The sequence below is a fragment of the Callithrix jacchus genome, chromosome 18 (genome assembly GCF_049354715.1).
Source record: "Callithrix jacchus isolate 240 chromosome 18, calJac240_pri, whole genome shotgun sequence".
In the NCBI taxonomy this organism is placed as follows: Eukaryota; Metazoa; Chordata; class Mammalia; order Primates; family Cebidae; genus Callithrix; species Callithrix jacchus.
The window spans coordinates 36,999,264-37,023,954 of NC_133519.1; the positions used below are offsets into that span (position 1 = coordinate 36,999,264).

Consider the following 24,691-nt stretch of genomic DNA (forward strand, 5'->3'; position numbering starts at 1 on the left):
TAACAGAGAGTGAGGTCTAATACAGCAAGAAGACAACCTGGCTCTTGAGAAGGGTGGCTTAGCTCCAAATAGAGATCTATCTGTTCTGAGTGAGAAGGACTCTGTCCTGTTGGAAACAAGGGTGAGGTCCTTTTAACAAGCTGTCTCCAGGGATTCAGAGAAGCCAGTGCTCTGGTAGGACAACACCTCAGATCAATGAGATGGCTGCTTTTTATTAAAACACCAGGACCCTTGGTGGTGATTTGGACTGAAGGAGATCCAGTGATTTAGTAAATCAGCAGAAGAGCGAGACAGTCTTTTTTTTTTTTTTTACTACCCCTTCAGACAACCTGCCATAAAATAAATCACTCATCTAAATCCAGTTCAGTTGTCAGCAGCCAAGTCTTTGTTAAGAGGGGACATAAAAAGTGTTTTCAATTTTTAAGAAATTGAAAATAATGTGTGGATAGGGTAGGAAAGAAGGGAAGTGATTAAAGGCAGAGGAGAGGGGTCCAGTGTTGGTTCACACGCTGGGGATGGAGATGGCAGGGTCTAAGTCCCTGGTGGATATCTGCACAGCAGAGCAGAGTCAAGAGCTGTTTCATGACAGGGTGCATCTGGTGAGCCCCAAGGGGTGGTGCCAGTTCCAGGCGTCCCCCCAGCCCTGGCAAAGCAGGGCTGCAGGTTGTGACAGGGAAGGTGAGGAAGAGCTCGATATGAGGGCATGTCTAGATGTTTGAGCGTTCCATCACATATAATACCAGCATAACTGCTGGCTGTGCCTATGCGCTCCTGGCTGCCAACCGGCAGCACAGGAACCAACCCTGAACTTTGTTCAGAAGGAAATCCCAATTTCTAGGCCAAAAGGGAAACTACAGCACGACTCTCACAAAACACGAGACCGTCAATGGAATGGCGAGCCGTGGGGACCAGTGGTGGCTGTAAGGAGCACAGACACCAGGTGCAGGGCAGAAGCTTGGGCTCCTTGAGGAAGTGAAAAAGAATGAGAGGAAGGGAAGGAGAGGGTGGGAGGAAGGAGAGCAGGTAGCTGGGAAGGAGAAAAGAAGGAAGCCGGCACCTGGATGCAAACCACACTACCAGGTCATGAGTTTCTCTCTTCAAACCCGCATGTGTAATATTCTGCTACACAGAAACAAAATTGCTACAGTAGTGAAGGCAAAGGGTTAGGAGATCATTGAGGATTATTTTGTAAACTTTTTTTTCCAATAAAATCCTTCTATTGTAGGCTCAGGAGACTGAATGGAAAACCGCTTCTTCAGCTGATCTCTGAATAATGATTTAGTCATGTTACTGTTTCTCAAATTTATTTACTCAAATCTCAGAAGCACTCTGCAGAATGAATTGCCACTAACAAAGGTTTCCTTAAGAAAGTAGCTCCCTGCTGTAACCATCCCTGAATGGCTGTAGGCCCTAAAGGCACCAAAAAGAATCAGTGCATCCCAGTATCTGGCAGCAGCGCCCAGCAGCCCCTCCTTCCTCACCTCTACATGGGGTTTGTGGGTGTTTCTCTTCATAAGATACATTTTAATTGTCTTATCAACAAAGATATTTATGGGCCATTTACAAATTAGAAAAAAGAAATCCCCTCTGAGACATTAATAAATACGGTGGTTTCACTTTAGCTCGATTATTCAAAACATGGAATATTGCTGGGCAACGTTCTACTCTCTCATTCGCTGTGTTGAATCTCAGAAGAGGATGCAAGCCTCCGTGGCTGGCAGGGACATTCCCTGCGAGGCTGAGGCTGGTAACCCTTCGGCCGGGTGCTCATGCCTTCAAGTGGACTACCTGGCTCCTCCACAGCCAGCTGGTCTTGAATGCAGCCCAACGCTAAGAGATCCTAGGACAACAGCAGCAAAGCAAAAAAGAACGATTTCCTATTAACGGTCAGGACTTCCTTGCCACGGCTAGCATAAGCACTGCCTACCTAAGGTGACAGCAAGTATCCCACCTCCTCCAATCCCACAGGTGCCCCAGGGAACCTCATTCATCCCATCAGCTTATTCCTCTAGCGAAACTCGGTGAGTTATGAAAGAAGGGGGAGGCAGAGAAACAGTTCTGGTCCTCGCTCCTCTAGGAGCTATGTAGGTGATCATGAGCACGTCACTACCAGTATTTCCCATAAACCTAATATTTACCTCTGAGAATATTTCCTCTTTCCAGCCCCTCACAGTTTCACACCTATGCTCCATCTTTTTTAAACAGTCAGTGAGAAGCACAAACTATGCCACACAAATTCTACATACCTCCTAATTAATATTTTGCTTGGCCTTCAAATCTAACTGGCTTTAAATAAAATAAGAAAGGAAACTGCTAAGGCTGGCAAAGAACACTGAAAGGATACACTGCAAACCCCTACCCACCATGGAAGTTTCAGGAAGGTGGAAGAGCTTAAAGCAGAAAGCATACGGACTCTTTTCTTTCAGGTCTGAAAGATACATTTAATTTGGTGCAGCGGCAGCGGGTTGGTGGGGGTGGGGGGGAAGTGTTAGCATTTCATTTAGCTTTTAAGTCATTTTATGAATCCTGCAAACACATACTCCTGAAAAAGAAATTTTAATTCACCGCAATTTAATAGAATTAGTTTCTAAATGTGGCCAATTAGAAATCGATGTGATAGATACAATGCACCACAGCATAAATGTTGCTTGCATTTACACTCAGAGTTCAGGACACAAAAATACGTCCGAAATCAGAGATCTGAAGAAAATTAAAGAATGAAAAGACAAAGGCAAAAAAAACCAGCAACAGTCATTTCCAAATTACACCCTTTAAATTATACTCAAATTAAGAAAATTGATAATGATTGTGCAGGAACCAAAAAAAATTTTTTTTAAGGAACGATATCAACAAGAGAAAACCTTAAAAGAAAACCTTCATCTTGTACTATTTTGCAAAGAAAATTTGGTTCTGGAGGACTTGGGCTGTGTCTATAACACTTGGTTGGGGCAGGGATGGACCAGTAAACAACCTTGCATGCTCATATTTGCAGCCAGAACAAGGAGAATCCAAAATACCACTTCAGAATGGGTGTTGGGATGCACTGATACGGAAACTGTTCAGCTTGGATTTTTTAAAAATCCCACCAACATTAAATAAATAAATGAAAAGGGTGATATGTCTAAGCAGAACTGATACTACCTATTTATTGCTTGAAGCCAGTGCTCTGGTGAGTAGGAAACAAAATGATTATTTAAAAGCTCCTTTTTATCTCTGCAGCACCATGCAAGACTCAAATGAACCTTTCGCCGGGACACCAGAGATGTTAACACTCATCCTCCAAGATCCAATTTCAACCAGCGGAGCTGTTACCTAATCCAGCAACCATCACATATGATCAGGTTCCTGCTTCCCTGATGGGTGCCCTGTGCTCTCTCCCTCCCCCTCACTTCTTTCCTCCCCACCCAGCAGCTTTTTCTGAAATAGGTTTTAAAGGGCCAAATCCTGTTTCTCCCCATGCATGTAGGGTTTTAATGGCTAGGCAGGCCTGGACACCTTCACTACCCAAAAAAATTGTCATCAATTGCAGTGGATATGCAATCCACAGAGGGCTTGCCCATGAAGATATTTAACCCATTTGGTAATAATTCTTATAGGAGTTTCCTTCTCACAAATCCACCCAATTATGGAAGAGACCAGTTGAGACAGGTAGGTGATTTACACAGGAATTGTCACAAGCCCTTAGAAAAGCTTCTGATGTCACATGTGCTTTGCTGCTATTGCTTGCCCTGGGGTTAATTCTTTGGTAAAACTCCTGAGATAAGGGGACTGTCACAGCATTGTTGGAGCTGCTCTCACCACTGGTCTCCTGCTGTTCTTTCTTTCTTTCTTTTTCCTTACATAAGGAGGAAAACAAACAAAACCCAAAGGCATAGTCAAGATCATCCTTGGCGGGAGGGCTGCGTGCGGGTTGTTTTGTCCTTGGCTGAGTGACGTGAGTCCAGAGCAGCCCAACTGACGCCCACTAGAGGGCACTCTTTCTTCACCAAGGACTGGTTCTCCAGGCAGGTGAACAGTCTGGTCTCCAGGTTAGTGCTGGGGGAATGCCTCTGCTTACATTCAAACTTCCACAGGTAGGGGCGCGTGGGGTGGGGAGGAGGGCAGAGCTACAGAGAGGGTAGTCTTCAGATTTGGGCAACAGTCCACGGGCCCAAAGGTGAGCTGAGAGAGACAAACAGAGATAAAGAACAAGACAGCAGAGAGGCAGGTGGTTTCAGGAAAGGCACAGGTAGCCTCCCGAAGGTGTGTGCAGAAGGCAGGCTCTCTCTGGCTGACCTCTTTGTTTGATACGTAGGCACAAACCTCTACACAGAGTGTCCTATTGCCTAGGAGCTAAGTCTTTACCACATCCTACCAGAAGAGTTAAAAAAGACAGACCAGCTTTCCCCACCTCATTCCCAAGTCAGCTATGCAGTTTAGAAACAGAGCAAGGCGCTTGCCCCCGAGAGCATCAGAGTTAGACCTTCTATTCGTTCATAAAGTACTTGCACACACTGAATTACATCACCCTATAAAACATGAAGTAATGTTCCAAACTTACATAGCAGGTAATTGAAGATTATAAAGGCAAAGCACATTTCCCCAGAATCAAAGCAAATGAGACACAGCCGAGACTCAACTCTAGCTCTTTAACTCTCAGACACTTTAGTCCTCTGCAATATTGGAGTTCTGAATCTTTTTTGCAACAGGCAGCTACATGGATGTGATAGCTCTTCTTTGCGCGCGCACACACACACGCATGCGCACGCACACGCACACACGCGTGCACACGCATGCGCACGCGCACACACACACACGTGCACGCGCACACAGTCTCTTCTGATGCCCAAGTCATACCGATACTTTGGACAAGAAGAAAACAATCAGATATGAATAACAGAAGGAAGCTCTTTCTATTGATTTCCTAATTTCCTTTAATTTCTCTAAATCTAATCCTCTCCTGTTATCTCTTTCCGCCATCACGGTTAGAGCCACTGTGTGGGTGATAGAATGCCCTCTTCTTTCTCGGCCACAGAAATCCACTCACCACAGTCCTATCTTACTTTAAATCTCAGCTCAAAATCCTTCTTCATGAAATCTGCCCTAATGAGAACAGCCAAAAATGATCTCTAAGCCTGAGTCACCAGGTCACGTACTGCTGACACCACCGCCATGGGGCATCTCAGGACACGCCAGGGCACACCTACCATCTTGCCAGCAAGACTGTGAACTCCTGAAAGGTGGTTCCCCGCACAGCCTCCAGGCAGGTGAACAGTCTGGTCTCCAGGTTAGTGCTGGGGGAATGCCTCTGCTTACATTCAAACTTCCACAGGTAGGGGCGCGTGGGGTGGGGAGGAGGGCAGAGCTACAGAGAGGGTAGTCTTCAGATTTGGGCAACAGTCCACGGGCCCAAAGGTGAGCTGAGAGAGACAAACAGAGATAAAGAACAAGACAGCAGAGAGGCAGGTGGTTTCAGGAAAGGCACAGGTAGCCTCCCGAAGGTGTGTGCAGAAGGCAGGCTCTCTCTGGCTGACCTTGATAAAGAATCAAGGAGGGAAGGAGGATGCAGGCTGGGGAGATCCAAGGATCTTTGCCTCAGCTTCCTGATCTCAGCCAGGCATGTGTATGTGCGTGATCTCTTTTGCCCTGCATTCCAGTTACAAGCTGTACCAGAGCCAGCATGCTGTTGGATAGAAGGCTGTTCTCTCTGCCACCTCTTCCATATCCACTTCAAAAAACTGTCAAATCTGCCTTTTCAAATCTGACAATTCTAAACAAGCAAAACTACGCTGGCATTAAGCCAGAGCTTCCTGGACCCAGCCTGGTATGTTCCCCGTAAGCCAACATTACCCGTGACAAAGGTGCTGGGTGCTGCGAGAAGCCTGGCTCGTGACTGGTACCTGGGGAAGAAGCCCCCTGTGAGGGCTGATGGGTCCTGGCAGCCAAGGGGCCACATAGAGGTGATCTTCACAAATGGGCCCTCTGAGGAATGCTCAGTGCAGTCAGACAAATTACTGCTTGAGTACCTCCAAGGTGACAGTGACGAGCTAGATCCTGGGACCTCAGATGAACCAGACATGGGCTCCGACTTCAAGAAGCCTGTGGTTTATGCTCCTCCAGCCCCTCGGACACAGGCCACCAACTGCTTTGAGGCCTGTGGACACATGAGATTGCCAGGGTCGGCGGATGACAACTGAAGATCTCCAACTGACGCACACACACTTCGTCCTCTGAATTTGTTTACTTCTTGTAAGCACAATATGGCCACAGCCTGGAACCGCCTCAAGTTGAGAAATAACTACGCTTTCATTTGATTCTTCTCAACCAAAGGTGGGACCCAAATCTTCTGTTAGTATTTTGAAGCTCAGGGCAGCAGATCCTGATGTTCTTCACTCCTAAGTCTCAATCTCTCTGTTTGATGTTAAATATCTTTCTTTTACGGTGATTTTTCAAGATATTCATCAAACAAATAGAAATGACTGAGATTCTATTTTCTAAATTTTACAAGTCAGCATTACTGATAGCTGTCAGTCAGCGCTTCTGATTAGCACAGGGAAAGCAGTTACCACCTGAGTTGACACGTTCCAGCCCCACGTGGAGATCCTGGATGCTGCAGTGGGCCTGGAGCAGCCTTTTCCGATGAGAAGTTCTAGTTTAAGAAGTCTCCAAATGGCCAGGCGTGGTGGCTCATGCCTGTAATCCCAGCACTTTGGGAGGCTAAAGCAGGCAGATCATGAGGTCAAGAGATCAAGACCATCCTGGCCAACATGGTGAAACCCCATCTCTACTAAAAATAAAGAAATTAGCTGGGTGTGGTGGCGTGCGCCTGTAATCCCAGCTACTCAGGAGGCTGAGGTAGGAGAATTGCTTGAACCCGGGAGGCAGAGATTGTAGTGAGCTGAGATCATGCCACTGAACTCTAGCCTGGCACCTGGCAACAGAGCAAGACTCTGTCTCTAACAACAACAAAAACAAAGAAATCTCCAAATGTTGAAATCCACCCTGGTTCACCCAAGGCTGTCTCTCAGCCCCTAGAATCTCAAAGACACTGAGTTGGGACTTAATCTAGGTCCAGGGTTTTTTTTTTTTGAGACGGAGTTTCGCTCTTGTTACCCAGGCTGGAGTGCAATGGCGCGATCTCGGCTCACCGCAACCTCCGCCTCCTGGGTTCAGGCAATTCTCCTGCCTCAGCCTCCTGAGTAACTGGGATTACAGGCACGTGCCACCATGCCCAGCTAATTTTTTGTATTTTTAGTAGAGACAGGGTTTCATCATGTTGAGCAGGATGGTCTCAATCTCTTGACCTCGTGATCCACCTGCCTCGGCCTCCCAAAATGCTGGGATTACAGGCGTGAGCCACCGCGCCCGGCCCAGGGTTTCTTAAAGTAGGGGATTTGATTTGATAAAATTTTTTTAAAGCCATTCCAACTGTTTTTCTTAGTTTGCTAAGCAGGTAGACCAAAATATGACCAACTTTAGGGATTTGAAGGCTTTAGTCAAACAAAGGCAAGAATTTGAGGTCAAGTATTTCGTCCCAGGAATATTTATAGAGCATTTACTACAGTGCCAGGCACTGTGCTGACTTTCCATATAAACGTGGTCCTGTGAGGAGCTGAGATTCACTCATGTTTCACATTTAGCCAACAGCCACTATGTGTAAAACTTTACGTGAGGTTTTAGGGCAAGAGATGAAAACAAAAGTATATGACACTCTTGAGACAGTTTTAGGTTTTCGTTTGTTTGTTTATGTTTTGAGGTTGTCTTTAGAGAAACACACCGAGCTTTTCTTGTCATCTCTTTTCCTGGGCTAGGTTTTGGCGGTTCTGGTCACGAGTATTTTCTACTTCTCAGGGGAGGCATGGGCATGGATCCCATTCACATGTTCCCCACTTGGCACACAGCGCCTCCCTGGGCCAGCTGGCAGGGAGAAAGCTAATGTGCTGGGCGATAGGCCCCTGCCTTTCTGGATGGGTGCCGGCTGCCTGGGCGAGGGGCTTTGGTCCTTAATAGCTCAAGTCTGGACTGCTGCTCGGGAAACCCCTTTGCCTAAACAGGAGCTAAGAAGTTGGTAGGAGAGCACGGCTTTCACCAGCTTTGGCATCAGACTGACACACACAAGAGGTACGAGGGAGGGGGGAAAGCCATTGGAGAGACGGAAGGCCAGGACCAGGGCCAGGTCCAGGGGAAGATGTGTGAGACCTGGACTGCCTGCGGTAACCCATGATACAAGGAACAGTTTCCTTCTTAGTTACACATAAAAAGCATGAAAAATGTGGAGCCAGTGGTTGGCAGCTTGCTGTGCATTCCGTGGAGATGAAAGCTTCTCTCTACAATAGTATTTCCTCAAGGAAGCAACCACAGAGAAAACAGAAGAAATTTCTCAATACTCTTTAGCCTTAAGGTGAAAATGTTCTGCAGCTCCGAGTCTCAATGAGGCACCTCGCACATTGCCTGCTTTCTGGCAAGAGCTAATACATGATAGAGTTCCTTCTCCTGCCATATTTTAATACCCAGAGAAGTGTATGTATGGGCATGGGCTTTCTTCTATTAGCGCCACAGCATGGCACAAAAAGAATGTGCACTAAACAGGCCTTGGGTGTCTAGGTTCAAAGCCAGGCTCAAGACTCCTACTATGTGACTCCACCCACGTCAGAATTCTTACTAAGGATTAAGTAAGGTTATTTTTATAAAAGCACATGGCAGTGCTTGGTGACTGACAGATTTTAGATTTTTGGTTAAATCTGAATCACTCATTGATAAAGATCCCTTTGGGAAGGATTAAAAAGCAAGATGGACTTAGAGTTAAGAGTTTGTTTTTTCTGCATGTTAGGAATCAATGACACAGAAGAAACCAGGAAAAGCCATGAGTAGACTTACACACAAACATGCATGCACATGCATGCAGACACAAGGACACACACACATCCCTACCTTACCGTCCTATGCATCCAGGCAAGCCCACACCAATACCATCACAGGCTAAGAAATCCATAGATCCTCAGCCAATAGAAGAATTCTTTCTCTCTTCTTTTCTCCCTTCTTCAGTCCTTTCTTGCTATTCGCCCACATCTATTAAGGATCCTGCGGCTTCTGAAATCTTCACTCAGAGGAGATGCCACAGTCTTCAACCCTAGTGTCCCTCAGCCAGAGGCGACACCATCCTCCTGGCCTGGCAGAGCTCACACTGGAAGCCTCTGTCTTTCTGAGGCTGGATGACCCTTCTGGGAACCACTTCGCTCTGAAGTAATCTCACCTTGTGTCAGACAAGCTGGCCTGGAAGTTATCTTTAATGGCTGCTTTCAAATTTCCATTAAAAAATAAATAAATTATAACCAGAAGAGGGTAAAGATGCTACTTGTACTCAAAAGTTTGAGGGAGCATGTTTAAGTTTTGATTCTGGGTGGGATCTGGGACACCCAATCACGCTTCTCCACCTAGATATAGAGAAACCCCATACAGGAAATATTTCAGTGACTTGCCCGGGCCGTGTGTGCCTCTGTGTTGTCTTACCCCACTGCCATTGTCACTATTGTCTTACGGCTCCAAATGAGCTTCCAGATCCTAGTGACAAGGGGCATTTTCCTGCCCATATCTACAGACTGAATAGGAACAGAACTAGTTTTTCTCTAACTTTCCCAACAATTTCATCAGAACTAAGTTTGAAATAAAGAATATTTTGCTCCCACAGGAATAGTTCCCAGTTTTTGAAAACTGCTGAAAATTTCAAAGGCAGGATTCCTCATACAATGAGTTACTGAGCTTGAGCAGTCCTTACAGAATTCATCGATAATTTAGTCTTAACCTGATCCATGATTACTTCCAATTCTATAGATCACAGAAGACGAGAACTATCACTGATAATACGATACAACTTCTCCCTGCTAGAGCAGGCTTCTCCCCAGTGAGATTGAAATGCAAACCTCTGCCGGGTGACAGCCACAGACAGAGGTGTGCAGAGCAAGGACGGACAAAGGAGTGATGTCAGTGATGTCAAACAGCAAATTGCGGCCAGGGTTACTGACGGCCTGAAGGAGGGCAACAGGCAGCACTCCAAAGGACTCCATCCCTTCTGCAGCCACCCTGGACCCTGAGCTGGGCTGGGCTCTGGAAGCCACCCCAGGGGGAGAAGCCAGATGGGAGCTCTCACACCCTGGAGGCCGGCCTACCGGTCATCTTCAGGCTATAAGAAAGGGAGAGAAAAAATAAACTTGCATTTTGTTTTAAGCCATGTTATTTTGGGGTTTTCAGAGGGTTTTGTTTTGTTTGCTTTAGACAGCTTAACTGATCTAAGCTAATGTGAACTGTTTCTAAAAATAAGATAAAAATCTAGAAGGCAGAGTGATTTCATGTTAGAGTATTACAGAGAAAATTAGAAAGAGGCAGATTTAATAACCAGAAGCAAGTCACAGAAAAACCTGAGTAGTCACCGTGGGAACTGCAGGCGACAAAAGGTTTTAGAGCAGATCAAAGAGGTCTTGGTCACTAGAGGGGTCTCGCTCGGGTACCACCAGGGCTATCAGCAGAGGCAAAAGAAGAACCAGGAAGTCTGGGATGAGGGAACAGGGAAAGACATCACCTAATGAGGGTATTGGTTGGGCCTGAGGAGCTTAGGCTAGACTGAGAACACAGTGGTAGGTGGTGAGGGGTGGCTGTCTGTGGAAAGCAGCCAAGAGCCTCTGTGATGAGGGGCAGAAGAGTCTCTTTTGACCAAGGGAAATCTAAGGGGGAATAAAGTGTAAACCTGTAAGACCAAGTTCTAACAAATTACTTTGGGCTGAGAACCTGTAATATGCCTTCCTGCATATATCTACATGTATCTTGTAGTGGGATCTTTCCTTACACTATACTAATAAAATCAGGTTTTTACTCTAAGCAGCCGACTCCATTTGTCAGATACAGAGGATTGGGAGAGAGATCCCAGCACACCCTACTTAGAGGAGAAATCACCTCTGTTCACTTTGGTGAAAGCAGAATTTTCCAGCTGAAGGACACTGGTTCTATTTACGGGTGCCCCAGGTCCATTTCAAAACACATGCCAATTAGCTTTTCTTTCTCCATGACCACAAACAACACCTGTGACCCCAGACAGTCATCTCACAAATGCATACGAGGTCAGTCGGGGTCCTTCAGGGAGAGTATGTGGATGATCCATCACCACTCATTACAAAAACCACCCCAAGCACATGCCGTGCTGCTAATGAGTCACTCGGGCTGTCCTTAGACACAGGAGCCACAAACACACAGGCAAACAGGCTGCATGAAAAGCAGGAGCCACTGGCTGCTTCTAGAACTTTCCAAGTTGCCCCTGAACGCTCTAAGCCTTTAACTGATGGGGAAGAGCGGATGGCAGGACAGGATCCTAACCGTGTCTAGATTCCTGTCCTGGACAAGAGATACTAAATAAGAAATCCTGGTTGTGACAGTGGAATGGGGGAAAGGCGACAGATTATGAGCTCCAGATTGCAAATCATGCCTTTAATCTCCACTAGACCAGTCTCTGGATAAAAGAGATAACATCTCATGGGGACCAAGAAAGCTACTGACTTAATGTCTTCAGGGATGTGTGACATTTCTGCTTTAGGAACGACTGCATGGAGCCATCATTTCCTGTCTCTCTCATCTCAGCACTGTGCCTTCCCCTGGGGACATGAGGCCTAAGGAGTGGCTCTGTTCCCCCTGACAGTCTTCCCTGGTGCCTCTTCCTTTCTTTCCAACAGAGTCTAAGTGGCTGAAATCTACAATTCATCAACACCTGGAGGTCAAGTGGGTTTAACTTTTCTTGAACTTGAGTGCAAGCATTCAACTTCCATCTTGAGCAAGGCTTCTCTGCTGCCGAGTCAAGTTTCCAGGGGGACATTTTAAAGGAGAAGTAGATTTCAAGTAAATGATTGCAACTTATCGAAAATAATGTGCTACTTAGCATCTGCGGCAAACATCCTGGCAGGCAGCGAGAGGAAGCAGCACTGGAGCAGATGGGAGCGATTAGGCCCTGATTTTCAGACGGGCTTTTTTGTGGTGCTTCTTGCCTCCACTTGCTTTTACATGCTGGTAAAATCGGGAACTTGGGGAAAGTAGGGGGTCTCTGGACCATGCCTTCTTTCTGTGCACTGGAGATGGGGCCCCCCACTAAGAACTCTCACATCGGAGGCGCCCACCCCTGTGGGGAGGTACAGTGGTCATCATGAACCATCATCATCAAAAAGCATTTAGCACCACAAGATGCTGGCTAAATGCATCAACGGGTGACAGAGAGATAGATGAGGAGCCGTCTTAATTTTCCTTTAAATATCTGCCTCCCTGAGGCTGGGCCTTATTTACTGTGGTTCTTACTGTATTTCTCTGAAGAGGTGTCTGGCTTTCCTGCTCACTGAATGAAGCAACATCCCTCCAACCCATGTAATATCTGTTGTGGACGTTCCCCTGTTTCACCGGCCGGACATTAGCACTGCCCTTCGTAGGTACCTTGTTGATGGCACTTCATTGAGCCCCACTCTGGTTGTATGGGACAGTCCCTAGCAAGCCGTCCCTATTTCCATGAAGACACTGGGGCCAGCATGCTAAGCACCCTGCAATCCTTTGCAGAACAGAGAGGAGGCTCCAACTGTCCCCACTTCAGCAAAGGCCATTGCTGGGGCCCATGCTTTCTCGGGTAACAGACATATGGTCATCCTAGAAGCCAAATTTGCTTTTCTCTTTCGGTGCCGCCTGCTTTCCAGCAGCACTCCGTTTGACTCTGCCAGACTGGTCATGTCCACTTATGTTCAGTGACAGCCTTACAGCTCAGTTAAAATAAAAATCTCTCAACCCGCACAAAGTGTGACTGGGCTGCACAATTTTGCCAACATTGCTACTCCTATAAGGACCCCAGTTGGTCTCTTGGCCAATTGTTCATTCAACATAATATACTGACGATCTACTCTTTGACAGGACCTATATTTCAGTTGGGGAAACCTGACCACAAATAAGACAAGTGTGAAGAATCATGGGGGAAAGAGCTAATATACAAAGTGAAATTGCTAGAACAGCTATGGGGACCACGTGGTAGAGAAGAACTAAATACTTCACTATATTTTCTGTCATGGAAATTAAACCTCACAGATCAATTGTCAGAAATTACCTCCTTTGCTTTTATGCTCACCTGCATGTTATGGAGTATTATTAACGCTTTTTTCATCAGATGAGGAAACGGAGGTACCAGGAGTCAAAGCGGCCCGAGGCCACACACTTCGTTTGCAGTTGACTTCGCTCAGGGTGCTATGCCTACCTCACAGCTGCCTCCAACTGTAGCAAGGCTGGGAGCAAGCAAAGGCAATGCCCGGAAGAAAGAACAGGGTTGGACCTCAAGTAGCTGCTAGCAGCGTTTCACTGGATGAAGGCCAATGTGGACTTTCATGCTGCCTTTTGAGGAATTTCATTTCTGTTTTCCTGAACTAGTCTAAACCAAGAAAAACTACTAACAATACATATGTAGTTTTCTCAGCTGCAACTCTAACCTATACTTTTTTTTTCCTGACACAGAGTCTCACTCTGTTGTCCAGGCTGGAGTACAGTGATGCAGTCGTGGCTCATTGCAGCCTCGACCTCCCAGGTCCCAGCAATCCTCCCTCCCACCTTAGCCTCCCAAGTAGCTGGGACCACAGGCACACACTACCATGCCTAGCTAATTTAATTTTTTGTAGAGACAGGGTCTCCCTATTTTGCCCAGGCTGGTCTCAACTGATCCTTCTGCCTTGGCTTCCCAAAGTGTTGGGATTATAGGCATGAGCCACTGCACCTCACCGTATTGTTGCTATACCACACCATCAAAAATTACGGTTGTGCAAACACTTTTTTAAATGCTGAATTTGACTTCGCTTTTTGGGTCAGGAGACACAGACGTCAAACAGAAGTTACCCCGTTTCTGCTGTGTTTGGTCATGAATCTCACTGGTTTGCTGGTTTAAGACCTTGGTCTTATCCAGTATATCCTCCAGTTCCAGGCTCTGTTCCCAATGTGCAAACCAGAACTATGGGGCCACCTCTCTGCCTTCGTATGTTACCAAAATAACAAGAGAGCTCAGAATAACTGAGAGGAAAGGCATTTTGAAGGCTTCCAGTGAAACAAGCATCTGGCACTTTTATCGAGATTGTCGAATGTACATATAATATGTACTCCTTTTTCCTACAGAATACAAAAAGGTTATAGAATCATCTCAGCCTAAAGGAAACTAGCTAATTTTAAGATTCTGCAAACCAATGCGAATTATGTTCATGTAGTTCTCTTTTCTCTTCTAGAGGGAATCCCAGGGAACCAACGTTGGTATAGACCAAGAGATTTTTGCTTTAGGTAAACATTGAAACAATGCTGCTGATTGTAAAACCGAGCATGGCAACAGCGGGCTGGAGATCAGACAGGTAGTTATCCAGCCCTTAAGTGACAGGGATGTAAATAATTATGAACAGAATAAAAAGCAGAGATTTTCTTAATTCCTCCCTCCTTTGTCCGCTACTATGGTAGTCCTGCGGGAGGGGCAGGAGCCTAGACTTTTGAAATACCATAGTCAGTGATGATGTCTATGAGAAAATGCTCAGTTCAGCTTCAGGGTCAGAGTCTCTGGAATGCAGCCTGCATACGGTCTCTCGGCCCTTACAACCTCCTGAGATTTTGTTGTTCTTGTTGTTTTGAGGTGGCGTCTTACTCTGCAGCCCAGGCTGCAGTGCAGCGGCCCGATCTTGGCTCTTGGCTCACTGAAGCCTCCACCTCCTGGGTTCCAGCGATTCTCCCACCTTGGCCTCCTGAGTGGCTGTGACTATCGGTGCGTGCCACCATGCCTGGCTAGTTTCTGTATTTTTAGTAGCCACGGAGTTTTGCCATATTGGCCAGGCTGGTCTCGAACTCCTGACCTCAAGTGATTTGCCCGTGTCGGCCTCCCAAAGTGCTGGGATTACAAGCATAAACCGCCATGCCCAGCCCCTCTTGAGATTATTTCAAAGATGCTAAAGTGAATTTCAAGGTGGAATTTTCTGAAACTATGATTCTTTTTATGGCCAAGCATTTATTCTGTACATAAGTAGGGGGGAACAAAAAGCCTCCATTACTTGTACCTCCATCTTCTGAATGGCAGCCCCCCTCACCTCCCATCTCTCTCTCCCCCCCATCACACACACACACACACACACACACACACACACACACTTAAAACCACAAGATCTAGTGCAGAGATTCAGTATTACATTTTAGCCCAGATTTAGAAGCTCAAGCTATACGTACAGTGACAAGTATACCGAGCTCACAGATTCATTAACCTCTTGAAATTAAAGAAGGGAAAGTTAATCATTGCACAGCAAAGAAATCTTTCATTGCTTAAATTAGACTGAAAACTTTGCGCCTCTGTGTTTCCTTTTGGATATGTTCTAAGACTATAAACATGACACCTTCTGTGTTTCCTTTTGGAGGATATGTTCTAAGACTATAAATTAATTTAAAGACCCAAGAAAAAGAAATCCCCTTTGGGGCACAATTTGTCTACTTAGAGAATATGCTGTTCTTTAAGGGACAATTATTTCCCTAGAAAAGGCAAAGGGAAGAGAACATCTTAGGTGAAAAAAAAAAGGACTCAAAAAGGAAAAAGCGGGGGGGGGGGGGGGGTGGGAAAGGCAGAAGAAAAGAGGGAGATAAAATAACACTCAAGATATTTGCAGATCAAGAGGTATTATGTGGCCAAGATGTCCCAGCAGTGAGGACATAGCGTGGCACCCCTTCCTTCTAAATCACATGCCACAGCTGCCCCCACCCCTTCCAGAGCAGCTTCTCTGTTCTGCTCTTAGCTGGCCATGCCCTTTACACCTAAGGAACACCCACATTTCTGGGGATGTGGATTCTCTGCTTCCTAGAAAGAAGGCAAGGAAGTTACCTGAGAAGGAACCTACCTGCAATGAACTATGATACATACCTAACAATTTATACCGTGCATTCAATATCGGATAGGCTGCCTCTTTACTGAAATCTATTAATTATTCATTCATTCAGTCAAAAACCCATTCCTTGATTGGTGACTATGGGCGAGACAGGTAACAGGCACAGAAATAAAAGACAAAATGTCTGCCCTAAAAGAAATAATGGCTTCATAGAGAAAAGCAGACAAACTGATTATCAGTATACAGCGATGCGGAGGAAGTTAACTCAACAAATGGCCTCCAACCGTGATACCATCGCAATTAAGCGTTTTGACATTCATCCTTATTTCCTTACTCCAGTGTAGATTGCCACATATTCAGATATACAAACAGACCCCAATGTACGTTCATGCAGAGGGTGACAAGGGCCAGGTGCTTGTGGTTATACTTGTTTCCGCACTCACCCCGTCCTTACACCATTAAACTGAATAGCCATTTGTAGGACTTAAACACTTAAAAGCCAGTATTAAGCAGAACCTCAGCTCTGCATCTGGGGACAAGATACCCCAAAAAAGGGATGGGAATCCCAAGAGTGCAGCCAGCATAAATCACGCCAACCTCACTGGGTGGATGGTGATTACAGAATGCACTTCCTCCTCCATGAAGAGCGAGGGCTTCGTAGACTGCACCCAAGCCACAATGCACACCAGACCAGAGATGGGCTGGGAGGAAGAGGCAAAGGTGGTTTCAAGGCTTCTGTGGCTTTGAAGAAAACATCTTTGAGTGTGAGACAGCATTCACATGGTCTCTGCGGGCATCCTTTCCCTGTGGTCGGGCACTCTTGAGTCTGTGGCTGCTGATTTCACCACACACTCAACTTGTCCCGCCATAGTCCTCCCTAATGTAGCCCTCAAGACAACAGACCACTAAGATCGCCCCATAGACCGAATTAGAATGTGGCAAGTCTGGGGCAGTGATCTTTCACTGTATCATCTTTGACAGTGGGTCCTGGGGGCAAAAGTCTTCACTCTTAAAATCTTATCTGGCTCCTTTTGTTAATAGAGAAGAGTAAATATTTAGCCACCAGCACAGAGGCTGAGAGAAAAACAGCTGTAATCAACACTCCACTTCTCACCCCTCCCAGATCAGAGGTGAAGTTGGACACCCCTGACCCCAAGCAAGCTTCCTTGGTGTAGCAAAGCACGGCGCGCAGCCAGCAATAACTCCACATACAAACAACTCTTGCTAGGCACGAGGCACACATCAGACAGTAATCAGCTTATCTAACAGAACAGGCCTCTTTTCCGAACGCAGAGGAGGATTAGCAGGCTTGAATTACAGCCGTGAAGTGTAATCAAGCCCTGGTGGACCCTGGCAAAGGCTACTGTATACTCCTGCTGGGCCCTGGTTGTTGGCGCACTGTGGTATACCTACAGGGGACGGACAGAAATGCTTGCGATGGTAATTACACTGGGAGACAGCAGTTGAGAAATGGGGAAGAGCAAGCTCGGAGGGGAGAGAAATTAGATTCCAGCTGATGCCCACGTCCTTCGCTCCTTCCAGTCTTTGGAAAATCTTGAAGTTACTGAATTTGAACAGATTTTTCTGGTTTATGAAAAATAGAACACTGCCTAAATCACAACGAAGGGTGACCTCCTCCCTCACTTGGTCACAGAAGCAATGACAGCATTGTCTATAGTACAGAGCCCACGGCCTCCAACCACACTGATGGCCACAGTGGTGACGGGCCCACCTGACATGGACATCACAGAGGAATCTGAACCAGGACTCAGAAATAGGTAAACTGTTTTAGGAATTGTGTCCTCACCTTGAAGATGCTAAAACCAAGCAGATGGGGGTTTCCTTTTATCCCTCCCAGATGGAGACTTCTCATTTCACTTGAGAGTCCAGGACTTAATGATATGCCTACAAAAAAGTCTCTACTTAGTACATTCCATGAAAGAAGGTACCATGACTTCTGAACTTTTTGAAGCTTCCCAAAGAATACTGTGCCTTACTGAAAAAGAAAAATGTCTCATGTCAAGTTTATTTTTTCTTGTTCTGTCATTTGTTTGTGAAGAACTTCCCTTAACCCTGTATTCATAGCACCCCATTAGGTAGAACAATTCAACAACACCTTCTCTTTCCCTTATAGTAATCTTAGCCCCTCTGAAGGGCCTTATCTATCTTTCCATCTATCCTTTTCTCTTATTCATATTTCTTTTTTTTTTTTTTGAGACAGAGTTTCGCTCTTGTTACCCAGGCTGGAGTGCAATGGCGTGATCTCGACTCACCGCAACCTCCGCCTCCTGGGTTCAGGCAATTCTCCTGCCTCAGCCTCCTGAGTAGCCGGGATTACAGGCACGTGCCACCATGCCCAGCTAATTTTTTGTATTTTTAGTAGAGACAGGGTTTCACCATGTTGACCAGGATGGTCTCTATTTCTTGACCTTGTGATCTACCTGTCTGGGCCTCCCAAAGTGCTGGGATTACAGGCTTGAGCCACCGCGCCCGGCCCATATTTCTTTTGAGACAGAGTCTCGCTCCGTCGCCAGACTGGAGTGCAGTGGCGCAATCTCAGCTCACCGCAACCTCTGCCTCCTGGGTTCAAGCAATTCTCCTGCCTTAGCCTCCTGAGTAGCTGGGATTACAGGCGTGTGCCACCATGCCCAGCTAATTTTTGTATTTTTAGTAGAGACAGGGTTACACCATGTTGGCCAGGATGGTCTCGATCTCCTGACCTTGTGATCCGCCCGCCTCGGCCTCCCAAAGTGCTGGGATTACAGGCGTGAGCCACCGTGCCTGGCCTATTCATATTTCTTAAAGATCAAAGAATTCAAAGTGGATATAACGTTTAAAAATTGCCTTCACTAACATGGGGAGTAGTAGAAAAATCACTTCCTGACTTTCTGGGCCTCTTGAGGCAGATCCACTGTGTTGACACTGCAAACATGCTTCCTTCTCTTCAGTCAAATCTTTCCCAACTAACTCTAATACCAGCTTTCCAATGTCCTCACAACACCAGTCCTTTCCAGCACACTTGGAGAGAGCAGATAATTCCAGGTGACATCATGAACCCCCTCTAGAGATGATGCATGGGTGAAAGGGGAGCCATGGCCCACGAGGCGTAGAGTACAGTGAAGGGCTCTGAAATGTGCCAGTGGGCCACTTGTCCTACCAGTACCATCCTATTCCTCCCCATCTTATCCCTTAGAAACATGCCCTCAAAACCACGCTCCACGTTTGATCACAGCATGGAAGCCCCAGAGCAGTGATCTTTCAACGCCATAGTCTTTGACAAGGAACTCTTGAGGCCAAAACTGCCAGACTCTCAAACAACCGAGAAGTACGTGAAACTAATTTTCAAAACAATTTAATTGACTACACGGTCTGATTGCTGGTACACATGAAGATATATAGTATGTCGGCAGTGTCTGAAACAGAAACGCTGAGCAGAGTGGGTCCCTCAGTTCAGTCTATCAGGTTATGATCTGAGAGTGGAAGGCAAGAGGCAGCATAATGTCAAGAAAAACTCTGTGTGTGTGTGTGTGTGTGTGTGTGTGTGTGTGTGTGTGTGTGTGTGTAACCGACCTATATCCAAGAGCTGGAAAACAGAAAAATGCTCTATTTGATGAGTGACATGGAGCTGAAGATCTTTTGCGAGAGCTTTAAATTCATTCCAAAGTGCAACCAAAATAATTACAGTATTCAAAATTGTGCCACCAGTACAGAGGGCTGAGAACAATTGCTCTTAGTGGAACAAAGCCACAAAACACAAGAAGGAACCAAAATCTACCAAGAATTACCTTGGCGATGAGTTAAGCTGATCTGACCTTCTGATAGTTTTGATAGCCAAGGAACACGTCAGGGCTGGAGCCCAGAATTGGATATAGTCATATCTGAGAAATCAGACGCTCAGAGTAGGAGTCACCTCTCGGGGTCTGAGTCAGCAGGCACCTCCCACCTCTGACAGGCCTAACCGCTTATCACGAGCCAGGCGTGCACTCAGGGTTGCCTAAATGCTAAGCACTGCCAGCAAACCTCAGACTCTCAGCCAGCCCTGGAGGCCTTCTCTGGGGCCACCCAACTATCCTTTCAGACCTCATTCTGACATCTCTGCCTGAAAAAGCACGCAGGGCACAAATAGTCCCCCATCACTATCCCTTTTAAGGTGTAAGGGGGGCAGGGCAGGGGAGTGGTCTGTCCTAGTCCCTTTCGGGGCTATACTCCAAGCCCCAAGTCTGGTTTCTATTATAGTTTTCCAGATTGATATGTGATCCTGGTGACAACAGTCACTCTCTGCACTGGAGTGAGTTAATGCCGTCTGTAAAATGGGCCGCTTGCCTTTCTTTTTCCAGACCAGTTGTGAGTTTTATAAACATACTCGTGGCAAAGTATGTTTGCCTGTCAAATTGATTTTCCTATCTGATATCTGATATGGCCCCAACAAACAAGCACACTTTTAGAGGGGCTTGTCAGAGTGGGTAAATGGTGCTGCACCCTTAGCTAGGATTTAAAATGTCTGAAAGGGGTTTAAACCACATGTTCTTTTAAAGATAGAGAAAATGTCACTGCTGTACCCCAAGATCTAATGGCAAAGAATTTTGGTGTAGTCAATCTGTTATATGTTATGCACTGTAATGGAAAGTATTTCATAATTACAAGGTGTTGTTACTACAGGAATCTGTCTTTTGCGTCTCCTGTCTGTAGCTAAAACGGATTTTGCAGCAGATCTTTGGATAAAAGCTATCAGGTGCTTTCCTGAGAAAGGACGATCAGACAAAAGACAGCTGGAATTCTTGGGGCAGGGTTTTCTTTTTTTTTCTATTCTTGGGGTAGGGCCCACACTTGAATTCAGCTCTATCTTCCCTTTCAAAGATCTCCTTTTCTACATTCCATTCTCCTGCCCTCATGTTTGCCCAGCCCCCCTTCCGGCCTGGAGGCCCAATCTCCATCTCAGACAGACAGGTCTGGCGGGGGCAGATGGGTAATTTTTCCTTTCAGCTTTAATGGCTGCTATTAGCAATAAGTTGCCCTGCCCTACTAATGGCTCAACTTTCAGCTTTTTTTCTGATTGCCTGTGAGTAACACTGTGTCACATGAGCTGTGTTTAACAGAGGTGTAATAAATGCCAAAGAAAAAATATTACCCAAAATAAAACATAGTTCGTCCCAGTGTGGCCAAGATCTCATGACTCACGACAATGTTCATTTCAGCTTCTAGCGCAATTTCTATTTGCATTCTTTTTTTTTAAGGGTCTCTGGGGGCTTTAAAAAAGCTGTTTAAGAGGAAAAGCAGAGAGACTGCAGTGATTGTCAAGTGCAAGGAGTTCTGCACTCCAGACAAACAAATGCAGTGTGCAGACACCAGTCAGGGCGGCAAGGGGATCCTCTCAGCAGAGAGGACAGAGGCAGACCAGCAAGAAGGTAATACTACACGCCTGCCTTTCATGAAACGCCCTCGAATGGTGTGGCTCAGAACTTCAATTTTGGCTACCAGGAGACGGAGGTGGAGGAAGAGAAGGCTGAACACCATCCCCCTCTCCCAACACACACCCTTGAGGCAAGAAAGATATCAAGTTCTCATTTTGTTGCAAGAAAACTACATTCTCCTTTTGATCATAAGCACAAAAATACTTCTATATTTTTCTAATAGTAGCTGGTCGGAACTGTTCCAAACCCAGAGAAAAAAAGCAATAAACACTGAAATCCCCTGGCGGTCTCTTAGCTGAAGATGTGGGCAGGAAGTATTCCATATCATCAAGGTTTTCAGGGAGAAGCAAGAAAACCGTAGAGGAAAGGTGGAGGAGGCTCCCAGGAGGCCTGGGAGTGACGTGTACCCGTCCTGCGAAAGCTGGAATCTTTAGGCAACAGAATCAGGAGGTGCTGACTTTAAATTTAAATTACCTTGCTGAAAAGGATTGGCCCAACACAGTACAAGCAGCAGTCTTTTGAATGAATGCATCGTTTACTGGCCTATGCCTCTCTTTCAGAGGTCACGGCTGTCTTCACCCTCTGCTTTCCATATATCTCAAGCCTACGTAATTAACACCCATATTTTTATTGCACATCTGAGAAAGGAGACCAAGGGCATCAAAAGACATGGCATTGCTGGGACTTGGCTCCAGAAATGCACTTTGCTCAAGGAAATTCTCTGAGCTGCCAGTATAAATGGTTAGAGACGGTGATGTACTTCAAAAATTATAGCAGAAAATAGAGACGGGCCAGTAAGATAACTGCATACTTGCACCCTATAGGAGAAGATCCTTAAGGGGAAAATGATGGACTCCTATAGATACAAAACAGCAACACATCCCAGAAACAAAACCTGGCAGGAAGAGGAAGAGGATGGCACTAGCCCGTGTGGTCATGAAGGAAAGAAAGTTTTCACCAAGTGTGAGGCTGAGGTAGTTGGAGAATAGAAGATGACACTGATTATGAAGATTTCCCAATAAAGAGCTGCCTACAGTGAAAAGAGCACTAGTTTTCATTTTTGTTGTTTTTTTATGGAGTTTCACTCTGGTTGCCCAGGCTGGAGTGCAATGGCGTGATCTCAGCTCACCACAATCTCTGCCTCCCAGGTTCAAGTGATCCTCCTGTCTCAGCCTCTCGAGCAGCTGGGATTACAGGCATGCATCATCACACCTGGCTAATTTTGTAAAACCATGTTGGACAGGCTGATCTTGAACTCCCAACCTCAGGCGATCTGCCCACCTCGGCCTCCCAAAGTGCTGGGATTACAAGAGTGAGCCACCACGCCTGGCCTAAAGAGCACTAGGTTTTCAAGTGAGAACAATGTCCTTGGTCTGCCACTCTTGATCTTTGTAATCTTGGCAAGTCACTCTTTATCTATAAAGAGCAAAGATGGGACTGGGAGGGCTAAGACATGGACCTGGAAAACAAGCATTCTCTCAAAAGGCAGAGATAGTCAGACAGCCTTTGAATAGCAATTTGGACTCCTTTATTTCAATAGTGCTTTATACCTTCCCAACAGCTTTCATATTATCTCACCTACATTGTCTACCCTCACCCACACATTAAGCTTCAGAAGCAGATCCTGGATGCCTATTTTTTTTTTTAGGAAAACAGGTTCAAAGTTACTGCTCACTCAAGTGCAGTTCTTCAATGTCTATGCTCTTTGCACTTCCCTGGGCTTACACCAGGAATTTAGATAAGCATGGGCTGTCTGCTTATGTGCAGTTACGTACTGGTTTCAAGCCAGTTACCATCCGAAAGCTAAAAAGGGAATCAAAAGGTAGGTAAATTGGAATAGGTGCAGGCAAGCAGAGAGAAAGGTGTGGGAATAAACATGAACACTGACTTTTTTACAGACCAAAATGGAGTGAGGGCATGAGGGCAAGTGATGGGAACCAAGTTCCTTTTAGTATTATAGTTTCATCATTTATATATAAGTTGTTCATAAAGCATCTGGTGCCACAGTAATAAAAGTTGGCTCAAGGTCCATGTTTGCCATGCTCCCTAGGTTTGCAACTCCAGCTCAATCTTCCTGGTTATGATGGTGTCATTCCCATTTGAACAGCCCACACAGGATCTCATCTGGCCCTTACAACAGCCTTAGGAGAGGACTGGTTCTACTAGGCCCATTTAATAAATCTCAAGATGAGACTTCATCATGTGAAGGGCAGAACAGTGTGCATGTCCCCGGGGCCTTCATTAGGGGCAACATCCTTTCCCCTTTCCCCACTTTATTTATAGCATCTTCTGGACCTAATTCTTCCCTTGTGTCTTCTGCTCATTTCTGTAGGGGCCAGGAAAGGAAATGAACCCCAAGTACAGTTCCATAGTTTGGGGCCAGAGTCTCATTTGACCCCTGTGAGATTCTTCCTCAAGCTAGCAAATTCAATGTATTAATAAGGGAGTCAAACCACACACACCACATATGCAAGTTCAGACAAAGAATCTGATGTTCAAACCAATTTGAAAGGATTTTTCTTTCTTTCCTTCCTTCTTTCCATCTTTTCCTTCCTTGTCTCTTTCTTTCTCTTCTCTTCTCTCTCTCTCTCTCTCTTATTTTCTTGACAGTCTCACCCTGTTGTCCAGGCTGGAGTGCAGTGGCACGATCTCAGCTCACGGTAACCTCCGCCTCCGAGGTTCAAAAGATTCTCGTGCCTAAGCTTCTGGAATAGCTGATATTGCAGGAGTGCACCACCACTCCCAGCTAATTTCTATATTTTTATTAGAGACAGATTTCGCCATATTGCCCAGACCAGGCTTCAACTCCTAGCCTCAAGTGATCTGCCTGCCTTGGCCTCCCAAAGTGCTGGGATTACAGGCGTGATGAATGGATTTCTTAATGAGAGTTTTCTTATCTCACACAAATAGGTTGACAAGATTCCAGGTCCAGGTGGGGAGGTGAGGCAGAGTGGAGTGGGCACAGCAGGCAGAAAGAGATGATATGCTTCTCTGTCCATTGTTTTCTTCTTCCGCTATACTCAGCACAAGGCAACTGTGCTTGCTGGCTGGAACCATTCCATCAGGAACCATTGGATTTCACGCAATGGAAAGCCGCGGCAGTCTATAAATCCAAGTCACATTTCTGAAACATTTAAGGAAGCAAAAGCAAAGTTATAAAGCAGTGCTCGGCCTTCACGAGGACCCAGAAGATGTTAATAGGAGGGCCTCTCTTCTTGATGATACGGATCCTGCAAGGTTGAGGGTCTGGATTGCTTTGCAGGCCCTGTGCCCCTCTGTGTCCTGGGCTTCTTGTGCTGGAATTCAGAACGGGATGAGTGGTCTGGTGTGTGGGAAGAATACAGAACTCAGAATTCAAGCCCTAAAGTCCCAGGCAAGCACTTATTGTCTGGGAGGCCTTGGATG

At 46.0% G+C, this 24,691-nt stretch overlaps 1 protein-coding gene across 6 annotated transcripts in view; it reads right to left on the reverse strand.

Annotated features, from left to right (window-relative positions):
• PBX1 (PBX homeobox 1) overlaps positions 1-24,691 on the reverse strand; it is a 324,640-nt gene that overhangs the window by 83,664 nt on the left and 216,285 nt on the right. The gene's annotated exons all lie outside the window — the stretch shown is intronic.